This window comes from Cryptomeria japonica, chromosome 3 (assembly GCF_030272615.1).
Source record: "Cryptomeria japonica chromosome 3, Sugi_1.0, whole genome shotgun sequence".
NCBI classification, from domain to species: domain Eukaryota; kingdom Viridiplantae; phylum Streptophyta; class Pinopsida; order Cupressales; family Cupressaceae; genus Cryptomeria; species Cryptomeria japonica.
In genome coordinates this window covers 981,531,454-981,555,406 of record NC_081407.1, presented here as the reverse complement: position 1 = coordinate 981,555,406, position 23,953 = coordinate 981,531,454, and positions in this window count along the sequence as shown.

Genomic DNA, 23,953 nt, shown 5'->3' with positions numbered 1-23,953 from the left:
TTGATTCATGATTTTCTTTAGGATTACTCTGAAACCTTGAAATAATACATATTGCATTCATTATATCAGGTCTTGTTTGTGTTAAATACAGTAAACCTCCAATCATAGATTTGTATCTTGTCGGATTAATAGGCACTGAATCATCCTTCAATGTCAATTTATCAGTTGTAGTCATAAGAGTACTTACCGGTTTAGAGTTTTCTATACCAAATTTCTTCAGTAGTTCCTTCAAGTATTTTTTTTGACATATGAATATACCTCTATCAGTTTGTGAAATCTGCAATCCTAAAAAGAATTTTATCTCCCCAATCATAGACATTTCAAATTCTTCCTGCATATTATTAGCAAAGTCCTTACACAATCCATCTTCTCCTTGAAAAATGATATCATCAACAAAAAATTCAATAACCAAGATGTCATCATTAGTTACTTTGAAATATAAGTTGCTGTCAGCATTACCTTTAGTGTAACGAAGCTTCAAAAGATATTTGTCCAGACTAGCATACCAAGCTCTAGGAGCTTTCTTCAATCCATACAAATCTTTCCTTAATCTGCAAACCATATCTTTATCATTTGTCAATGGAAATCCATCAAATTGTTCAATGCAAACTTACTCTTCAAGATCACCATTCAAAAATGCACATTTTACATCCATCTGATATACTTTATAGTTCTTATGAGCTGAAAATGCAAGAAATAATCTAGCTGCCTCAATTCTAGCTACCGGTGCAAAGGTTTCATTTAATCAATTCCCTCCTTCTGTGAATATCCTTTACAGACTAATCTTGCTTTGTTCCTTATTACCTTACCATCTTCATTAAGTTTATTTCTAAATACCCATTTAGTTCCAGTTACATTTTTGTTTTTAGGTCGGGGAACTAATGTCCATGTATTGTTCTTTTCAATTTGTTCTAATTCATATTCCATTGCTTTTATCCAATGTTCATCTTGACATGATTCAAAAATAGATGTTGGTTCAATTTGAGAAATTGAGCATACCTCTTCATTTTCAAGTCTTCCTCTTGTCATAACACCTTGATACTTATTCCCAATTATTTGATTTTCTGAGTGATTCAGTCTTACATACCTAGGTTTATTCACATATTGTTGTTCTTCAGTCACTGTGGAATTCTCTGATGATACCAGTGCGACTGGATCCACATTCTGTACTAGTACACTTTGTATTGGTTCATTTATGATCATCTCAACTATTGGTTCAGAATCTACAGACCTTGAATTTACTCTAAAGTGTTCATCTATCTTCACATTATCACTTTCAATGATCTTCTGCAATCTTTTATTAAAAAATATACATGCCTTTCTCTTAGATGAATAACCAAGAAATATTCCTTCATCACTCCTAGGATCAAATTTACCAACATACTCATCTCTCCTAATATAGCATTTGCTTCCAAATATTCTGAAGTATTTAAGAGTAGGAGTATTACCAAACCATAGTTCATAAGGGGTCTTACCAGTTTCACCTTTGATATGAACTCTGTTGAAAGTGTAAACCATTGTATTCACCTCTTCTCTCCAGTACACATGAGGTAGATTTGCTTCCAATATCATGCTTCTAGATGCTTCCAGAATAGTTATGTTCCTCCTTTCCACAATTCCATTCTGCTGAGGTGTCCAGGGTGCTGATAGTTGTTTTTTGATTTCATTCACTTCATAGAATGTATTAAATTTTTTAGATGTAAATTCTTGTCCTTGATCAGATCTCAAACATTTGATTTTCTTACCGGTTTCATTCTCTACCATTGCCTTGAATAACTTGAATTTTCCAAAAGCTTCTGATTTCTCCCTAAGAAAAGTAACCCAACACATTCTATCTCCCTGTAGACTTCTTGTTCTTGCCGGACCACACAAGTCAATATGAATTAAATCAAGAACATTATTGGATTTCTTAGAAATACTCTTAAAATTTGGTCTAACTTGCTCTCCCATTTGACATTCCTTACATACCGGATTATAAGGTTTCACAATCTTAGGTAAATCCCTTACTGCCTTAGTTGAATTGATCTTTACAATGCAATCAAAATTTACATGACATAGTCTTTGATGCCATAACCAACTTTCATCAATATGTACAATCAAACATGTCTTGTCATTATTGTTCAAATGAAAGATATTACCTTTAGTCTGATTACTAGCGGCAATCTCCAATCTAGTTATGTTTTTGATTTTGCATTTTCCATTCTTGAACTATAACTGAAATCCCTTTTCAACTAATTGACCAACACTCAAAAGATTATGCTTCAAACCTTCAACATAATAAACATTGTCAGTATTGTGCTTACCATCCAAAGATATAGTGCCTTTTCCTTTGATTAAACAAGCTTTATCATCTCCAAATCTTACTAAACCTCCATTATATTCCTGAAAAGATAAGAATTTACTTTTATCACTAATCATATGATGTGAATATCCACTATCAATGATCCATTCATCTTTTTCTTCAATTTTAGCTGCTAGGGCCTGCTCTACCGGTGGGACAGTAGGTGCTGGTTGATCTTCTTCTATTGCAAAAAATGCCCATCCATTGTCTGTTGATTCTTCATCATAATCATCTATAACTCCTTCATCAACATAGTAACATGATTTATCTATGTTCTTCTTAAATTTGTATCTTTGATATTCAGGGTTAGGCTTATATGTTCTTTTAGCTTTCTCTCTCAATCTTGCATGTCAATCAAGACATCTAGATGCTACATGACCAACTTTATTGCAATTAAAACATTTAAATGATGCTTTACCTTGATACTTACTTCCAACTGGACCTTTAGGCATTTCCCTTGCAAATAGTGCTTCAAGTTCTTCCAGTTCTTCATTGTCCCTCCTGATATCTTCAATTTCTTTTGCATACAGTGCTTTCCAATTAGATATGTTAGATGATGATGATGCTTTGAAGGCTAAATCTATCTTAATTGTAGCAACAAGACCAAATTCCTCACGCTCAAATGCTGAAAGTTTTCCAACCAAGGTATCTCTAGATACTGATATATTAGGCATTGTTCTCAACTCATTAATAGAAATTACTTTCACTTTGTAAGTTGGTGGCAAAGCTCTTAAAAATTTAGAAACAATTTCATCTTCACTTAAGGATCCTCCACAACATTGTATTCCTAAAATAATTTCATTAAATCTTTCCATAAAAGCAGAAATTCTTTCATCTTCTTCCATTTTTAAATTTTCATACCTAACCCGGTAACATTCTAGTTTTGTAATTTTGATAGTGGTATCTCCTTTATTAAATGTTTCCAGTTTATCTCAAATAGCTTTAGTAGTAGATCGGTCTGATAATCCCATAATTTTCTGATTTGATAATGCGCTCAGAAGTGCTTCTCTTATTTTGCAATAATTCTCTTGATCCTTACCCAATGTTGGTGGATTAGGTTGATTCTGAGTAGGACCAACATAGCCATTCTTTGTAACTTCCCATATATCTCTTCCAATGCAATTCAGATGTGTCTTCATTTCATTCTTCCATATACCATAGTTAGTTCCATCAAGTTTAGGACTATCCTTCCTCAAAATGTTCATTGTCATAGGATCTCCTCAAGCTGTTAGACTTTTGCAAAAAGAGGACTAGGCTCTGATACCAATTGTTAGGAACTAGAAGGGAAACTAAGAGGGGGGGGGTGTGAATCAGTTGTCAATGAATTTCAACCCAATTATAACTTAATCCAACTTAATACTTAATACCGATAAACCAAACGTAATGTCGGTTAATAGATTAGCAGTTAATATCAATACCGGTGAAACTTAATGCATGAAACAGAAAGAGAAACAACATCCACAACACATAACACAAATATTTTGATGTGGAAACCCTATAAGGGGAAACACTATGGTGGGAAACCTTACCCATAATTAGATGATACTACTGCACATAGTATGTGTATAAAAATGGGGTCTGCACATGCAGAAAGGCCAACCACCTAGAGCACACTGCTCAAATGGGAGTCGAAATGACTACAGTAGGATGGTTAAATCCTAGAATAATCTATTGCTCAAAATAGAATCTCCAATGTTGGATTTAGTACTAGTTAATCTCTCATAGACACCTTCAAACCTTCCTTGAACCTTCTCTATGGTCTGCTCATATGATCTTCAATATTCGCACATACTATGTTACAATATCATACCATAACCATATGTTTATCTCATAAATGAGATCTTACATATATACAAAACCTAAGACCAAATGTGTAGGTTGGCTCACTAAGAATATTACAATTAAATATTTTAAAAATAAGTCTTGATGCAATACAACATCTCGACTCAATACATTTACAATAATATCCAATCAATAAATCATCTCCATAACGTGTCGTGCTGATCTAAAATAGATAACATATACTGGTCCATAACCTAGACCAATCTACCGGTAACAACATAGATGTGAACCCGATTAGACCAATAACCAAAACACCAAATCAAGTATCCAAACCATATCTTTGACATAATCAAGTGATCTCCAGATGATAACAAGTCATCATCTATGCCAGTGAACCATATAACCTATTGGTGAGCATATACCAGTGACTGTGCATAAGTCATTGACCTTTCTGGTGAACACAATGTGTCGGTTCAACTATAAACCAATATAACCATAGTGCCAAATCAACAATGTAGATCTCTAGAAGGATAAGTGTTGACATTAATGACAAAACCAATGCAACACATCCATAATACCAACACAATGTTCTTTTCCATGTGGCCATCCTTTCTCCTAAACTACGTCACTTGGTTGTTATTTTCTAGAAAGATTTCTTAATTCTTAGGGCTGACCTAATTACACGTTTCATTTTCTTGCATTGGTGAATGTAATATTATGAGGCCAACCTGGAAGTGTTCCGGTGGGTATAAATATGTTATCATGTATTCATTTGTAGGGGGTAGAGGAAGTAGAACTAAGAATAAGGATTGAGATTCACATGTTGTGATCTGGTTGGTTCTTAGAGTCCCAACTGGATTGCATTTGGATTGAAGCCTGCATGTAACCGGTTAATTACTAGATGTTCTTTGATGATAATCTGATGATTGTCAGATGATTTATGGAAGTTCTAAGTCTTTAATATGATTGGTTTATGTGAAGTTATTATGTTTTCTTGCTACTTTCATTGTGTCTCTCTTGCTGCATAAGTTGGTTGACTCTTTTGAGGGTTTTTACCAGTTATGGCTGTATCAATAGATTCCCAACTTTTCCAGAACACTGAACATGGCCTAGTATGCAAGACCCATCTTTGAATAATTTACATTTTTGTATATTCTCTTTAAGTTGCATGTAAAGGGGTTGCTGGTGTAAAAGGGTTGTTTTATGTAACTAGTTACATCATGTAGACCCTAATCACACTTGTTATGCAAGTTTACTTATGATATACATAAGATAGTTATCACATTATGTATCAAATTATAAGATTAAGACATGTCATAACTTATGCAATATTATGTTCACATTAGCCCATATAACCAAGTTCCCTTTGTAATCTTAATCCATTCAATCAATCTATCATATATCATATATCATATTTAATTTTTTGATAGAATAAAATTATTCTCATATAGTTAATCTCTCTTGTGATTTAATAGAATTTCCTACATCTTGTGTGGCTAAAATCTCAACCAAATCTTGAATGGTATAAAGAATTTTATACCAACTCTTATAGAAAAAAACTCAAATAAAAGGCCATATTCAAACCTTTGGGAGAAGAGGAAAGAGGTGGATATCTCTAATGGTGAGTAATCTACTTGGACTAAGCTTTCTAGAATGCCACAACCAACACTTATTTTATCTTCCTAGTTAGAATAATTTCTCATTCTCCTTGTTACTCAATGGCCTTACATTAATCATGTGATTTGTTGAGACACCTACAAGAAGGATAATTTATTGCAAAAAAGGATGTAAATTCTCAATTATCATTTGCGTAGTTTTTCTCATGAGAAGTTTTTATAGAATCACTACTCTCCAATTGACAAGCTAGATAATGATGATATGTCTTTGATTTTTTGTTAATAATTTTTTTCTCTTAGAATTCTTAATGTCTTATAGATATCAAAATTCTACATGATTGCTTCCAAGAGGTTAAGATTGATAGTTCTAATACTTAATATAAGTACAGATCCAATAGCCAACAAGATGAGAGGGGGGGGGGTGAACCATACAAACTTAATCATCCATAAAAACATCAGATTCAACTTCGGTAACACATATATCAGTCATATAACCAAAAATTGTCAAACATGCAAACTCAAAAGCATATGAACAATATAAACCTCATAACACCATATTTAACATGGAAACCCAAATAGGGAAAAACCACTATGGGATTTCAGACCCACTAAGAAATATACTCTTCTAGAGTATGCTCGGTTAAAAGCAAATCCTGTTAAAGATTACAAACACATTGCTAGATGTGACCCGATTAAGGGATTTCCCTCAGATCTGTTAGGTTCTTCACTTTGTTAGAAGTGACCTTGTCAAAGGATTTCAAACACTCAATCAGAATGTCACCTTGCTAGAGGATTTACATATAAGACTGTTAAGTCCACTTGGTTAAGAGATTTCCTGTCACTTTCACAAAATAACAGTAATAAAAATCTATCTGCAACTTCACATCTAAAATGCTAAAGCAGATTCCTATTTGTTCAATACAATCTAGACATAGAACTAGTCTTGTCTATCTGTTGGGCATCAATACTCTGTTATTCTAACAGGTCTTCAAGGTTCTATGCTTGGTAATCACTATGTAGCATCCCTATGCATACACTTGCCTGCATATATTGTTTATCAACAATTTCCTATTTATAAACAATCTTCTAACCACTTAATCTCATTGATCACATTTCCCATGATCAATCATAGCCATCAGATCTTCAATCTTGTCCAGGTTCAATTTATCTTTCGATCTAAAAATGTTTTACCCCACCTTGGAACTTGCATATTCACCTTGGAACTTGTGTTAGGGTAATGCAGTTCAATCTGAGCTATAGATCTTCTTGATGACTGTCCATTGCCTTAGATTCGTTAACAAACTACTTCCACGGCTTACCAATCATTGATCCGCTCTAGCTCATCAACACCATTCATTAAATATCACATGTAAACATTTAATGCATTCTATTATAGCTCCGTTACAACTTGGTAAATACTAAACTTCACTCGATAGACATCCTACCTTCATTAACTGATAGTGATAACCTTAGGGTTTACCGACTAGGTTCCTTAGGGTTTACTGACTAGGTTCTTTGCTTGATTACATAGTATAGTATTAACTTTTACATTTTACAACATATGTATGATGTTAAAACAATCTAAAACATCAAGATCTCATCATTGTCTGACTCGGTAGAGTTGCCCATTGAATAACTTATCCCCTTATTCATCATATTCTTTCTTGTGTCTTTACCGACTTCTTTATAATCTTCATATCATACTTCTCAAGATATGGCAACATCATACTGAATTAGAAAATCAATTTCTTGACATCAATGACAAAATAATAATATCAAGATAGTAAAACATCTTTAATCAGTTATGTCCATAATCATCAACAACCTTCTCAATATCCTTATTGAAATGTCAATAATCTTTCATTGTCTGTTATAATGCAATATTGCCAACAATCTCCCCCTTTGGCATTGATGGCAAAACCAATTGATTTGACCTTTAAAAGATTCAGATTGTTGTGATTCTAAAATGCTGAAATGCTCTCCCCCATACATTAGACTTCTCTTCTGTTGTCAGTCTTTATTTCAATCTGTAGTCTTCTCTCAGTCTTCTTAGGTCTTCTACCCCTTTGGTAGATCTTCTCCCCCATAATAGTCATCTCCCCCTTTGACAACAATGCCAAAAAGAATAGAAGTAAAACATAATTTCTTTCTGTAAGAAGTTATTTCCTGTTGTTGTTTATCAATTGAGTCTCAGTCAGAGTATTTGTCTTCAATTCCTATTCCCTGTATCATTCTTTGTATTATTCCAGTATTAATTCCATTACACTTTTAGAAAAACATTCTAAAGTGTATCACTCCAGGATCAACTCCCCAAAAGATATTCAATAGAGTCATCGAATTGATGCTTTCACCGAACTCGGTCAGTGAGTAGAAGATAGGGGTAGGACCCCTAACTTACTTTTGAGATATTCAAAAGTGTCCTTTGGTAGTGGCTTGGTGAAGATATCTGCTATTTGCTCCTTTGTGTTAACATATTCCAACACCACTTTCTTCTCTTGAGCTTCTTCTCTAAGATAATGATATTTGATAGATATGTGCTTTGTCTTAGAGTGCATAACAACATTCTTTGAAATATTAATGCCACTAGTATTGTCACAGAATATAGTTACTGGCTCGATAACTTTCTCATTTATACCTTCCAACAGTTATTTGATCCATGCAATGTTGGTACAATTCAGTGCTGTAGCAACATATTCAGCTTTTGCTGTTGACTGAGAAACACATCCTTGTTTCTTGCTAAGCCAACTCACTAGTCTTTCTCCTAAGAAGAAAGCTCCTCCACTTGTGCTTTTCCTGTCATCAATGTTGCCTGCCCAATCAGCATCAGTATAAACTTTTAAATCAAAATCATTTCCTTTCTGATATACTAAGCCATACTCTTCAATGCCTTTCAAGTATCTAAAAATTCTTTTGATTGATGTCGTGTATTTCCTTAGGATCTATAGAGAATCTTGCAACAATACCTACTGCATGTGCTATGTCTAGCCTGCTGTGAACAACATATTGCAACTTTCCAATCATGGATCGGTAGAGTGTCTCATCAATAGATGCAGATTCATCATTCTTTGATAGTTTATAGTTGGTAGTCATAGGAGTAATTACTAGTTTTGGATCCTCCATTCCAAATATCTTCAAGATTTCCTTTATGTACTTGGATTGGGTAATGAAAATCTCATTTTTCATTTGTAGTATTTGTAAACCTATAAAATACTTTATCTCACTGATTAATGACATCTCAAATTCTTTGCTCATTTCATTTCCAAAATTCTTGCATAAAGAGTCATTTCCACAAAATATAATATCATCAACAAATATGGCTAAGATTAGTATTCCATTTTCATCATTCTTCATGTACATGTTGTTGTTCTCACTTGTCCTTATAAAACCAATCTTAATCAAATAAGAGTGCAATCTTTCATACCATGCTCTTGGTGCTTGTTTCAGACCATATAAAGCTTCAGGTTGTTCAATGAAAACTTCTTCTTCTAATATTCCATTTAGAAATGTAGATATGACATCTATTTGATATACCTTGAAGTTCTTGAAAGCAGCATATGCCAACAATGTTCTTACTCCTTCAAGTCTAGCAATAGGTGCAAAAGTCTCACCATAATCAATTCCTTCTTCTTGGGCATAACCTTTGCAAACTAGTCTTTCTTTGTTCCAAATGACCTCACCTTTTTCATTTAACTTGTTTCAGAAGATCCACTTTGTACCGATTCCTTTTTTCTCCTTCGATCTTGGGACCAGTGTCCATGTGTCATTCTTCTTGATTTGATCAATCTCTTCTGTCATATAATTTATCCAATCTTCACTGTTAAATGCCTCTTTCACTATTCTCGGTTCAAATTCAGATATCAAACATGTGTTCTATCTCAGTTTGTTCCTTGTCATCATTGGATCATCCTTATCTCCTATAATTTGACTTGGTGCATGGTGTCTTCTGACATACTTGGCTAATACAGGCTCATAAGGCTCTGTATGATCTTCTTCATCACTCGGTAACTAGATATTTTCTTCATTTTCTTCAACATTTATCTCGGTAGAACTTCTCGGTTGCACATAGACAAATTCATCATAGTCTTCTGGTTCTTTGGAATTTCCTTCATCATTTCTTTCTGCAAATTCATCAATTTTCACATTTGCACTTTCTACTATTTTGTTAGATGATTTGATCAGACATTTAAATGCTTTTCTTCTAGAAGAATATCCTAGAAATGTTCCTTCTTCACTTTTCTGATCAAACTTGCCATTTCTATAATCTTTATGAACATAGCATTTACTTCCAAAGATTTTAAAATAACTTACATTGGGTTTCTTGCCATACCAAATTTCATAAGGTGTCTTCAAAGTACCTTTCTTCAATTGAACTCGGTTCAAGGTGTAAATAGTTGTGCTTATTGCTTCTCTCCAAAATGTTTGTGGAACCTTCTTCTCAATCATCAGTGTTCTAGCACAATCCACAATAAATCTGTTTCTTCTTTCAGCTATTCCATCCTGCTATGGAGTTCTCAGTGCAGAGGCTTGTCTTTTAATACCATGATCATTGCAAAATAGGTTGAACTCATCAGATGTGAACTCTCCTCCTCTATCTGATCTAAGACATTTAAGTTGTCTTCCTGTTTCATTTTCAACTCTAGCCTTGTACCATTTAAACATTTGAAAAGCTTCTGATTTTTCTTTTAAAAACATTACTGACATTATCCTTGAATAATCATCCACAAATAATATAAAATACTTATCACGATAATAACTTTGAACTTTCATAGGACCACAAAGATCAGTGTGCACAAGATCTAAAATTCCCTTAGAAGTGTAGGACTTACTTGTAAAGCTTGATCTTGTCATCTTACCCATCTGGCATCCTCGACACATAGCATTCTCAGGTTTTTCAAGACTCGATAGACCTCTTACTCGGTGCTTCTTACTTATTTTGATTAGATTAACAAAATTAACATGACAAAATCTTTTATGCCATAACCAGGTATCATCAATCTTTGCATGCAAACACTTATTGTGAGTTGAGTCAAGGTGAAATGTATTACTTTTTGTTTGTGTCCCGGTAGTAGCTAGCTTTCCATTCTTGTCATGAACTTTGACAATTCCTTTCTAAAATTCTATTCAGTAACCTGTGTTGTTTAGTTGTGCTACACTAAACAAATTGTATTTCAAACCTTCAACCCAATAAACATCATTGCATCTTGCATTATCAAGAAGTGTTATGGATCCTTTACCTCTTACTGGACATGGTGCATCATTACCAAATCTAACATAGCCTCCATCATAATCTTCTAACATAACAAACTTGTGTTTATCTCTTGTCATATGATGTGAGCATCCACTATCTATAATCCAAGAATCATTAGTGTTTATGTGAGATATTAGGGCTTTTTCTTCATACCTTTCTTCATCTGATCCATCCTTGATAGCCACATAAACAACTTCCTCTGTATCAGTCTCATTTGATTTATCATTGTCAGATTCCTCATCAACAATTAAGCATGTCTTTCTATCTCTTCTTCTGAATTCTTGGTGTCCTCTGTAATGATTATCTTTCTATCTGTCATCTCAGTAATCTCTCTTTTCAGTGAAATCTTTGTCAAGATAGTTAGAAGCCATATGTCCAATCTTATCACAATTGAAACATTTCAAAGGTAGTTTTCCTTTATACTTACCTTTGCCTCTCAATAACCTTTTGGCCAATAGTGCTTCAAACTCTTCTTGCTTTCTGATTTCTTCATACAGTTTGTGTACCTCCTCCATGTTCTTCCAAAATCTTTCACTTGCTCCACTGTGATCTTCTTCAGAGTACTTATACTTTCTTTCATTATAATCATTAGATTCATTCAAATGAAAAGAACTAAATGCAGATTCAACTTTATTTACCGATGACCCACTATTATCAAAATTACTTAACTCAAATGCATGTAGCTTACCAATAGTAGCATCCAAGGAAACTGGCATATTAGGTACAGACCTCAATTCATTGATTGCAGAGACTCAGATTGCATAGGCAGATAGAAGGGTTCTTAACAACTTACTTGTCACATCCTTTTCTTCAATAGTTCCTCCTGCTCCTTTGATTTGATTTACAATCTCCTTTAGTCTTGTACTGTACTGGGTTATGTTCTCACCTTCATTCATCCTCATAGATTCAAGTTGTCCTCTTAAACTATCTACTTTTGCTCTTTGAACATGTTCATCTCCTCCATATACAGATATGAGCTTAGTCCACATTGCCTTTGCATCAGTACATCCTTCTAGATCATTAAACTTAGAATCGGTCAATGCAGATGTTATTTCAATCATTTCTTGAATATGTTCTTGCTTTGCCTTTATCTCTTCCATAGTCAATGGATAGGTGCTCGGTGCAACAAAATCATTCTCTAGATAGTATATAGCATATTCTCCAACTCCTGATAGATGTAGCTTCATCCTTTTCTGCCATGTAAAGAAACTTGACTTATTCAGCTTAGGTGCATCCCTCTTATACATCTTTGGATCTTTAACTCAAGTACCTTTAAACTTTCCTTTCAGAGTCCAAAGCTCTGATACCAATTGATAGTTCTGATACTTAATATAAGTATAGATCCAATAGCCAACACGATGAGAGGGGGGGGGGGTGAATCATACAAACTTAATCATCCATAAAAACATCAGCTTCAACCTCGGTAACACATATATCAGTCATATAACCAAAAATTATCAAACATGCATACTCAAAAGCATATGAACAATATAAACCTCATAACACCAGATTTAATGTGGAAACCCAAATAGAGAAAACCCACTGTGAGATTTCAGACCCACTAAGAAATATACTCTTCTAGAGTATGCTCGGTTAAAAGCAAATCCTATTAAAGATTACAAACACATTGCTAGATGTGACCCAGTTAAGGGATTTCCCTCAGATCTGTTACGTTCTTCACTTTGTTAGAAGTGACCTTGTCAAAGGATTTCAAACACTCAATCAGAATGTCACCTTGCTAGACGATTTACATATAAGACTGTTAAGTCCACTCAGTTAAGAGATTTCCTATCACTTTCACAAAATAATAGTAATAAAAATCTATCTGCAACTTCACATCTAAAATGCTAAAGAAGATTCCTATTTGTTCAATACAATGTAGACATAGAACTAATCTTGTCTATCTGCTGGGCATCTATACTCTGTTATTCTAACAGGTCTTCAAGCTTCTGTGCTCGGTAATCACTATGTAGCATCCCTGTGCATACACTTTCCTGCATACATTGTTTATCAATAGTTTCCTATTTATAAACAATCTTCTAACCGCTTAATCTCATTGATCACATTTCCCATGATCAATCATAGCCATCAGATCTTCAATCTTGTCCAGGTTCAATGTATCTTTCAATCTGAAAACATTTTACCCCACCTTGGAACTTGTGTTAGGGTAATGCGGTTCAATCTGAGCTATAGATCTTCTTGCAGACTTTCCATTGCCTTAGATTCGTTAACAAACTACTTCCACGGCTTACCAATCATTGATCCGCTCCAGCTCATCAACATCATTCATTAAATATCACATGTATACATTTAATGCATTCTATTATACTTCGGTTACAACTCAGTAAATACTAAACTTCACTCGGTAGACATTCTGCCTTCATTAACCGATAGCGATAACCTTAGGGTTTACCGACTAGGTTCCTTAGGGTTTACCGACTAGGTTCTTTGCTTGATTACATAGTATAGTATTAACCTTTACATTTTACAACATATGTATGATGTTAAAACAATCTAAAACATCAAGATCTCATCATTGTCTGACTCGGTAGAGTTTCCCATTGAATAACTTATCCCCTTATTCATCATATTCTTTCCTGTGTCTTTACCGACTTCTTTATAATCTTCATATCATACTTCTCAAGATATGGCAACATCATACTGAATTAGAAAATCAATTTCTTGACATCAATGACAAAATAATAATATCAAGATAGTAAAACATCTTTATTCAGTTATGTCCATAATCATCAACAACCTTCTCAATATCCTTATTGAAATGTCAACAATCTTTCATTGTCTGTTATAATGCAATATTGCCAACAAAGATTTCCTTTTTTTCCTTTTATTGTTTGTCTTGCTATTCATCTAACCAACTCTTATTCTATAACAATCACAACATAGGATATGGAGGGGTTTCTCTCTTCTAAGTGGTACTCAAATTTAGTTGATGATGGATGTGATCCCACTAACATTGTTATTTGTACCCTTTTCAATATTGAAAATCATTCTTTTAATGATACTTTGGATAGATATCTTTTATAGTGTTACATTGGCAATTTGATGCCTCCACTACATGGGTTTTTATTAAACACGTCCCAACACTAAGAGGTGGGTGAACAATCTTGATAAATCACTTAAACTTTATACCACAAACCAATGCCAACTGAATTTCAATCTTAATATAAAAAATGAAAGATAAACAATGAACACCATACACAAGAGAACATTGGATTTATGTTGAAAATTCAAGAATGAAAAAATCATGATGAGAGTTAACTCACAATATATGAACAAGATTATAAGATTTGTTTTAGGCACACTTCCAAGGAAGATCACTACTTTCTGAAGGACTTGCAATCTAAGGCACAATACCCTAGAGCAGGATACAAGAGACTTGCAAGTTGAGATTCACTGCCTCGGGGAAAGATACAAAGAGCTTGTTAGGGAGACTCACTATATCAAAAAAAGGTACATGAATTTATTAATCAAGATGAATAACCCTTCAACAAAACTTCTTCCAACAATATCCTCTAGATGTAGCTACTCACACAAGCAACCATTATGAAATTCAGCACCAATACTTTCACCATGCACTTCTACAAACTCAATTTCACATCTTCTAGTGTTTGTGAGGGAAAATCTACATGTCAATTAGACCAAGAGGAAACCACAAAAATTGAATATAAATAACCAATTTGATTTCAACTCAATAGAGCGATAGAAATGAAATTATTAATGAAATAACATCAAATCACAAAATAATTAAACCCATTTTGATTCCAATACGCTTGTCCTCCATTTATCATCATCATCATCATCATCTTCTTCTTCTTCTTCTTCTGGAGAATGTGGCTCACAAAGTTATAGTTTGGAAGCACTTGCAATACGTAAGCACAAGAATTATAAATATCATGGTTGATGAAAGGAGAGGATTGATGTTCAATATATAGATTTGGAGAGGTTTTATTTGAAGGCTGAGATTGATTTGAAGACATGATTGATTGATAATTGAGATTTAATGAGATAGGTTGGTGAGAGACAATTACTCATTCTGACTGACTTTGATTGCGTTGAATATCCTGGACAACTGAGAGGGGGGTGAATCAATTGTCAATTAAAATATTTTACTTATTCCACAAAATAGATCCGATAAACTAATACTTAATGACTTAACTATAAACTAATATAAACATGAGAGAGTACACATGAAATACCAAATTTTACGTGGAAAAATCAAGAAGGGAAAAACCACAGAGAATGCCAATTCTCAAGAATAAAACACATGTTAGGGTGACACTGGGTAAGGTGATTTTTGCAAAGGGTGGTTCACTTCCAAAATGCTCACTTTAGGTGGGCTCACTACCTAGCTAAAACTTCCAGAAAAGGGCTCACTGCCTAGAAGAAGAAGGAAAAAGAAAGAATCCACCACTGAAGCACAATTACCACTAAGCTGTAATGCTAGAAGAGACCTTTGGCTCACTACCTCCAATACCTAATAGCAATAGCACACTACCGCATTGCTCAACCACAACTTCACATAACCTCACACAAATTCACACCAATAGGAAAAAAAAATTCTTTTTCAATCCACTTGGTTCTATTTGTTCTTCATTATAATCATCCTTTTTTATATTAATATCTGAAATAGAAGTCTCCCAAGTCAGCCAAATAATTTACCAAAACCCAATTTGAAATAGGTCTACACTTAACATTCCTATGGTGTAAAGCAATGAGAAGTGAACCAAACCACAATGTACTACATTGACCAAAACAAAATGTTATCCATATGCCACAATCACCAGAGCAAAAAAAAACATTCAAGGTCAACCAAACCTAGAATAAACATATCTGCAACCACGTCTTTAGAGCACATCATCATGTCTCAAATTAGAATAACAAAGATTAATACAGAAAAAATGTCTTTAGAGCACATCATCATGTCTTGAATTAGAATAACAAAGATTAATACAGAAAAAACATAACTCTAAAATATTATCATCAAAACCAAAAATGAAGAGAAATGCGGAGCACTGCAAACACTTTCAAACACCATCATCACTGGATACAATTTTAGAGCACAACTTTTGGATCACCAAATCATAAGCATGACATCCTAAGGCAACATCCAACAACATACCAAAACTTCATGACTGCAACTACAACTTATTAGAAATGTGGAGCACAAACCAATCACTAAAACACATAATCAGTTTGTTGACATCAATGACAACCATACATACACACCATCAACTTCACATTTGCAACAATCTCCCCCTTTGTCATTGATGAAAACATTAATCAATGACAAACACAAACTCAAATTCATAACTCCAATTTCTCCAATCTCTCCCCCTTTGACATCAAGGACAAAGGCAAGCAATAACTCAACATTTGTAACCATCTTCAAAAGCCACATAGATCCTCCTAAGATGAATCCCCAATCATTAGTCCAAACTAATATATACATGAAGACCCCTATACTAATGCACTACTAAATGTGCTTAGTTCAAACTAGGAAGGGGTGTTACCCCCAACTTCTGTCGAAAATACTCAAAAGTATCCTTACACAAAGCCTTCATAAAGATACCTACAATATGCTCTTTTGTAGGTACATACTGGAGTTTTACTTCATTATCCAACACCTTCTCCCTTAAAAAGTGATACCGGATGGAGATATGCTTTATTTTGGAATGTCGTACCAAATTATTAGAGATATTTATTGCACTGGTATTGTCACACATGATTGAGATCAATTCATCAAACATCACACCAATATCCTTCAATGTTTGTTTTATCCAAAGTATCTAAGTGCAACATGATGCAACTGCAATGTATTTAGCTTCTACAGTTGATAAGGACATCAAGTCCTACTTTTTACTTAACCATGCAACTAACCTAGAGCCAAGGAAAAATTCTCCACCACTGGTAATCTTTTTGTCATCAACACTTCCTTCCCAATCTGCATCAGTATAAGATTTTAGAGGAAAATTTGATCCTTTGGGATACCATAGTCCAAAATCTCCAGTTCCTTTTAGATATCTGAAAATCCTTTTTACTGCAACAAAATGTGACTCTTTTGGATCTTGTTGAAATATAGAGCCAAGGTAGACAACATACATGATATCTGGTCTGGTAGCAATCAGGTATAATAGTCCTCCAATAATTGATATGTACTACTTGCATCAGTCATAGGAGATTTACCATCATTAGTCAACTTGCATCTAATATCATAGGAGTACAGATCAGTTTGGAATTATCCAATCCAATTTTTTTCAAGAACTCTCTAACATACTTTGACTGAGAAATAAAAGCATCTTTACCGTATTGATTCACTTGCAACCCAAGAAATAAATTCAACTCACCAATCATGGACATTTCAAATTCCTTTTGCATTTCACCGGAAAACTTATTGGACATGTCATCATTTCCTCCAAATATTATGTCATCCATATATACTACATGAGGGTTTCACTAGCTAGGCAATATTATATCACGTGCATTCATATTGGGGGATTTAATATCTCTAAAATTGAAGACAATATATTACCTATTTGGTGAAAATAGGGGGGTTTTTAATTTGGGCTATGAAAAAATGCAATATTTGGTGAAAATAAAGGGTTTTTAATTTGGGTTGTGTATTGGGAGGGGGTGACAAAAAAGGAGTTTAGGGAAATATTTTTTGAATTTAGGGGGATTGTTTAGTATGCCATGAATGCACATGATATAACCCAGGCTCACTAAGTGAAGCTCCCGTGATAGACTACAACAATTAGGATCTTATTTGATTCAACTTGAAAGTAAAGATTATTGTTGGTAGACCCCTTTTGAAAACCTTGAATCAATAAGTACTTTGTTGGAAGCTTGGAGAGACTGTTAGAAGAATGATGCAAATATGTGCTTGAGAGATATTTGAGAGACATGTTGTCATTTATGTCAACATATTTCTCTGTTTGTGACAATGATGTAGTGAAGTTTAGTGAGTTAGTTTGTTTAGTATGTTGGAGATCAGAGTTTGCGGATTAAAGGGTTTGTAGATGGTTGTCTATAGTTGATTCAGTTCATTTTTTCAGAGGTCCGCATGAAGATTTGATTGAGTTATGGGTATCTATGTTGTGGCTAGTTTTTTAGTTGTTCAGTGGTGACAATGTTTGGATTTTGCTCCACATTGTAATATTTTGTTCTGTGTATTTGGAAGTATGTTTGGTACATTGGTGTGTATCCTCAATTCAAGTGGTTTGTGGTTTGGAGGTCCGCAAGTGATTTTTTAAGGTTGACAGTCATTGCAGTTAATGTTCCTGAAGCTCGGTATGATGATGCTGATGATTCTAGTAATTTTTGTTGGTGCAAATGTTGTTGTGGTAATTTATGATGCTTGTGGATGTTTCTAGATCATGTGCCTTTTTTTTTTGGTGGTTTGCATTGATTGTTGATCTCGTAATTGATGTTTTTCTTTGGTATATTGGTGTTCTTCATTTTATTGGTTGATCGGATGATTCTAGCATGTTATGGATGTTTGAGACATAATTCTTGGAGGTGTTTCATGTTCAAGGTGGTGATTTAGGTCCATGCTATGTCTTAGCCGACATTATTTTGGTTTTCATGTGATAATTTATATCCGATTAATAGCTATATCAGTATAATTGTTTTATGTGTGTTGAGACGACCTTGTTGATCTTTCCAAGGTTGATGTCATGTATACATAAATGTAATAATCTTGTGTGAGGTATGTAGAGTGAGAAAATAATGTATTGATCTTTCAGAAGAAGAGAATAAGTATGAAGAAGAGGATGAAAGTTGTTATGTGCTTAACCAAAGTTGTGACCAGGAATTAAGGATGTTATTTCTTAGTTCATGATTTCCAAAAGTAATTCATGATTGTGTGTAAGGCAGTGAGCCTTCCCTGGGTTGCAACCATTTTTATTTTTGAGCAGTGAGCTCTAGGAAGTGTGCATGAATGCATGGGCATTCCCCATTGTAATACTTCTAATAGAGTATACTTATTTTGTGGGTTCATCCCCACTGTGGTTTTTCCCCTAACAGGGTTTCCACATCAAAAATCTTGGTTTTATGTGTGTTTATGATGTGTTGTTGATTTATGCTTTCATTTCTAATTATTAGATTTGAGAATAAGTTCAAGTTGGGTAGGTTTTTGGTGACAACTGATTCACCCCCCCTCTCAATTGTCTACCCTATTTCATCAATTGGTATCAGAGAAGGTTCCTCTGAAGAAGCTTGACCACTTGAGGTGATCCGAGATGGCAACCTACAAGAAGGATAGTCTAAGATTTGATGGCACTAACTACTCTCTTTGGAAGAATCACGTGGAGTGTCACTCGAGCTGCATTGGTGAATCTTACAGGACTCAAAGACAAGTATACTATTCCTGCAAATGGTCCTTCAACTCGGGATGAGATAAAGGAAGTTGGATACAATATTAGGGCTAAGGAAGCATTGTTGAGAGCTCTGCCTGACTCTGAGATGACAAATGTTATGGAACTGAAGACTACTCATGCGAGCTAGAAGAAGTTGGAAACTTTGTATGAAGGTGACAATTATGTGAAGATTGCCAAGTTGCAGAGCCTTAAGGGTAAATATGAGATGTTGAAGATGCGTGAAGATGAGTACCTCACTTCCTTCATGTCGAAAGTGAATGAACTTGTGTGTAATATCAAATGTGTTGTTGGAACATTGGAGGAATCAAAGATTGTTGCTAAAGTGATCATATCCTTACCTACATCATACAAACACAAAGTTGTTGTTGAGGAGATCCTGATTGTGACTAATGTGATAAAGACATTTTGATTGGTTAGCTTTCAACCTTTGAATTGAGTTAGTTTGGTGACTCTCTTCCTAAGATAGAATCTGCATTCAATGCCAGTGTTTTTGAAAAGGGTGAGCAAAGATATGATCTGAGAGAAAGTTATTCATAGAGGATATCCAGATATGAGAAGGATATGAAGAGATTGAAGAATAAGAGTGAGAGCTTGAGGATCTTGGATCCCTTATTGCCAAGAGATTACCCAAAGGGGCTAGTAAGTATGAAGGAAAATTGCCTCTTAAATGTTTTTCTTGCAATAAGATAGGTCATTTTGCCTCAAGGTATCCAAAAAGAGCTCCTAGAAAACCTTACAAGCCTACATTGCAAAAAAGATGTTATTATTGTTGGCAATTGACACTCATCTCATGGTTGACTCTTGGTTTATAGTTTTCATTGATGGAAGATCTTTATGGAGATTTGATTTGGTGGTCATAATTCTTCATATCTGGAAGCGACTGTTAACTAGTAGCTTATTAACCGATTTTTTAGGAAGAACAAAGCATTTTTGGGTCCGAAAACTTTTTGGTGATTACGGTGTATTGAATCATTCTTTTGTTGAATGGGTTGACTTAGACACATCATTTTATTATAGTTTTGGTGATCCAGTCAATCCAACATATGAATTCATGTTACACTAGTAGGCCGATATGATGTATGATCTATTTTGTGGTTGCCGGTATATAAGTTTGGTGTGGAAGATATTTTTGGTGTATGGTGCGATTGGAATGCGAGTGACAGGTGACCAAGAATCCATTTTGGTCTAGTTTCACGTGTGCATTCTTGATTCAGTAGTTGACTAAGACAAAGAACAAGGAAAAATAGAGTAGAACAAAGAAGGTGATCTAGTTAGTGTATTTAGTACTTAACTTGAACTCATCCAGGAATTGTAGATGCTATTTCAAGGTTCATTCATTGTAATTCATCACTGTAACAACTTTATAAGTCAATGAGACTTCCCTGAGGGTTGTAGCCTTCCAGGTTATTATAATTGAGCAGTGAGCTCTAAGCAATGTTCCTCAATGCCTCTGCATTCCCATTTTATAATATTGTTTTGTTGTTGGGCATAGTGGAATAATATTATGTGTTCAAATATCACTGTGGTTTTTCCCATTTGGGTTTCCACGTAAAAATACTAGTGTTATGATCTTGTAGTTATTTGTTTTATGTTTTTGCATTTTATTTTCAATTATTTGCTTGTAGTGGTTGAAAGTTAGGTTTGAAAATATGCTAACCGGTAGATCTCTAATTCACCCCCCCCTCTTAGTGATCCTTGATTCCAGTAATTGGTATCAGAGCCTAGTTCCTCTAAGGAAACTTAACTACTTGAGGAAGGTCTGGGAGATTGATTCAATGGATTCCAATTTTCAAAGAAAACTCAGTGTGGCACTTGAGGATCTTGATGCAACTAGAAATGAGATCTATGCCTTGAAGAAAAACCTAAATGCTACTGATGATTTCATTAATGAATTGAAGGATCAAGCAAACACTTCTAGAGACAAGAGGAAAGAATTGATGGACAAGTTGAAGGAGAAAGAAGATTAGATCATGGAATACCAGGGTAAAGCTGATGAAGTTAACAAGCTTGAGAGAGAGAATGTTGCCTTGAAGAATGAGATGCAATCCATTATGATGAGGCTGACTAAAGAGATTGAGGACCAGAAGAAGAATGAAGAGAATTTGGAACAATCATTGAAGGAAAGAGCAGATGAATGCTTTAGGCTTACTTATGAGAATGATTAGTTGAAACTTGAGTTGACACAACCAAGGAATATTGGTCAAGATCTTGAAAGCTAGATCACTACCTTAAGGGATGAACTTGCTACTGCTAATGAATACAAAGAAAAATTCAAATCTATCTCAGCAAGGCTTGATGAGATGCTAGAGAGTCAGAGACATGGAAAGGATATATGAGGACTTGGATTTGAGAAAGGTGAATCCTCTAGATCTGGACAAGGCAATGAAAAACTTGATCAAAAGAAAAGAAAGAATCCTCTAGTTAGACAATCCAATGCTCATAAATTCAATGGTAGATTATTTACTTGCAATAAATTTGGTCATATGGTGAATCAATGCAGAAGTAGGATGAATAATGGAGTGAACAACATGAATAATGTTCCTACCTTTAATGGTTAGTGTTTCACATGTAATAATTTTGGTCACAAGTCAAACATGTGTAGAGAAGTAATGAATAACTTCCAGAACAAGAGATTCTATTCTTGTGGGATGTTTGAACATATCTCTAACCAGTGCAAGAGAAGACCAAATCAGATGAATTTCAGACCTATGCAGAATAATGTTGTTTTCCATGCCTGTAGCAAAACTAGTCACATTGCAAAGTATTGCACAAGCAAGTATAGTGTGTTGGCATTTGCATGAAGATTGCATTAATGATATGTTATGTTGTCATTGATTACAATTAAACCGGTAATGATATTGTTGATATTGTTGTGATATTGTTACCGTAACTAGTAGGAAGAATTTGTGGAGTGAATTGATAACCAGTGTAAACCTTATCTATTGTTGTAACCGGTAAACCTTACCTATTGTTTTTGAAAAACCCTAACTGATTAAGTTTGGTGAATTGGTTATATTGGTTTATGATATGATGATGAGTGGTAATGATGATGACACACATGATTATTGTATGAAGACAATTCCAAGAGATTTTGGCAAGTTGTTGTAACGATTTTTGTCTAAGGAATGAGAAAATGTATTTCATCTAATGCAAAGGGCGTGATGAGTTACTAAGTTCAATGAAGCGGTGATAAAAAAGTGATCAAGGTTTTTTTGATTGATGTGTAGAGATTGCTATGTAATCCAATGGTCATACTACCGAATTTGTTTGTAATCTCAATGAGAGTTAGGTTTTTGTTATGCTGTCGACTTGATTGATTTGTATTCAAGGTTGATGAATTTGTTTAGTTTTAAAAGAGTTGGCAAAGAGATAGACATGCAGTTGCATTGAATGTGTGATTGTTGAACCGGATGATGTATCTGTAGTCTAAGTAAAGGAAGATAGGAGCATGAAATGGATCTGATCAAGCAACTATAGTGCTATCCAGAGAGATCAACAAACTCCTGTTGATTTCTAACAATTACAGCAGAACTGAAATCCCCTAACCAGGTAAGCTCTAACAAGCTTGGTGCTATTCAAATCCTATAAATATAATGAAACTAACAAAGCAAATATTGATGTACCATTCCAACTGCAACAAATAAATTTAGAAGAAGATGATGATAATGAAGAAGCTAAACCTAAAGATAATGATCATGTTATTACAAGATATGTGAGACTCAATCACAATCTTGAACAAATTATTGGGGATAAGGATGCTGGAGTACTGACCAGAAGAAGAATCAGAGAAAATTCTTGCATGATCTCCACTATTGAACCAAGAACTACTAAGGAAGCATTTGGTGATGATCATTGGGTTAAAGCTATGGAGGATGAATTAGATCAAATTGAGAAGAATAACACATGGACCCTAGTACCCCGACCAGTAAATAAAAATGTGATAGGAACTAAGTGGGTTTTCAGGAACAAGTTGAATGAAGATGGTGTTGTAGTTTGCAATAAAGCTAGGTTGGTTTGCAAAGGTTATGCACAAGAGGAAGGAGAAGAATATGGTGATAATTTTGCACTAGTGGCAAGACTAGAAGGTGTCAGAATTTTACTTGCATTTGTAGCACACAAGAAATTCAAGGAATACTAGATAGATGTTAAGTCAACATTTTTGAATGGGATACTTGAAGAAGAAGTATACATTGAGAAGCCAGATGGTTATGATTTGACTGATAAGAAAGACATGGTATGCAGATTGCATAAAGCTTTATATGGATTAAAACATGCACCTAGAGCATGGTATGAAAGGCTTCATACACATTTGATGAAGATAGGATTTCTAAGAACCAGTGATGATAGTAACATATATCTCAAATCTGAAGGAGATAAAATAATAGTCAGTGAAGTATTTGTTGACGATATCATATTTGGAGGTAATGATGACATGAGCAACAATTTTACAGATGAAATGAAAAATGAGTTTGAAATGTCTTTAGTGGGGGAAATAAAAAATTTCATAGGCTTGCAAATACATCAAAAGAAGAATGTTATTTTCATCACACAGTCTAAGTATGTGAAAGAG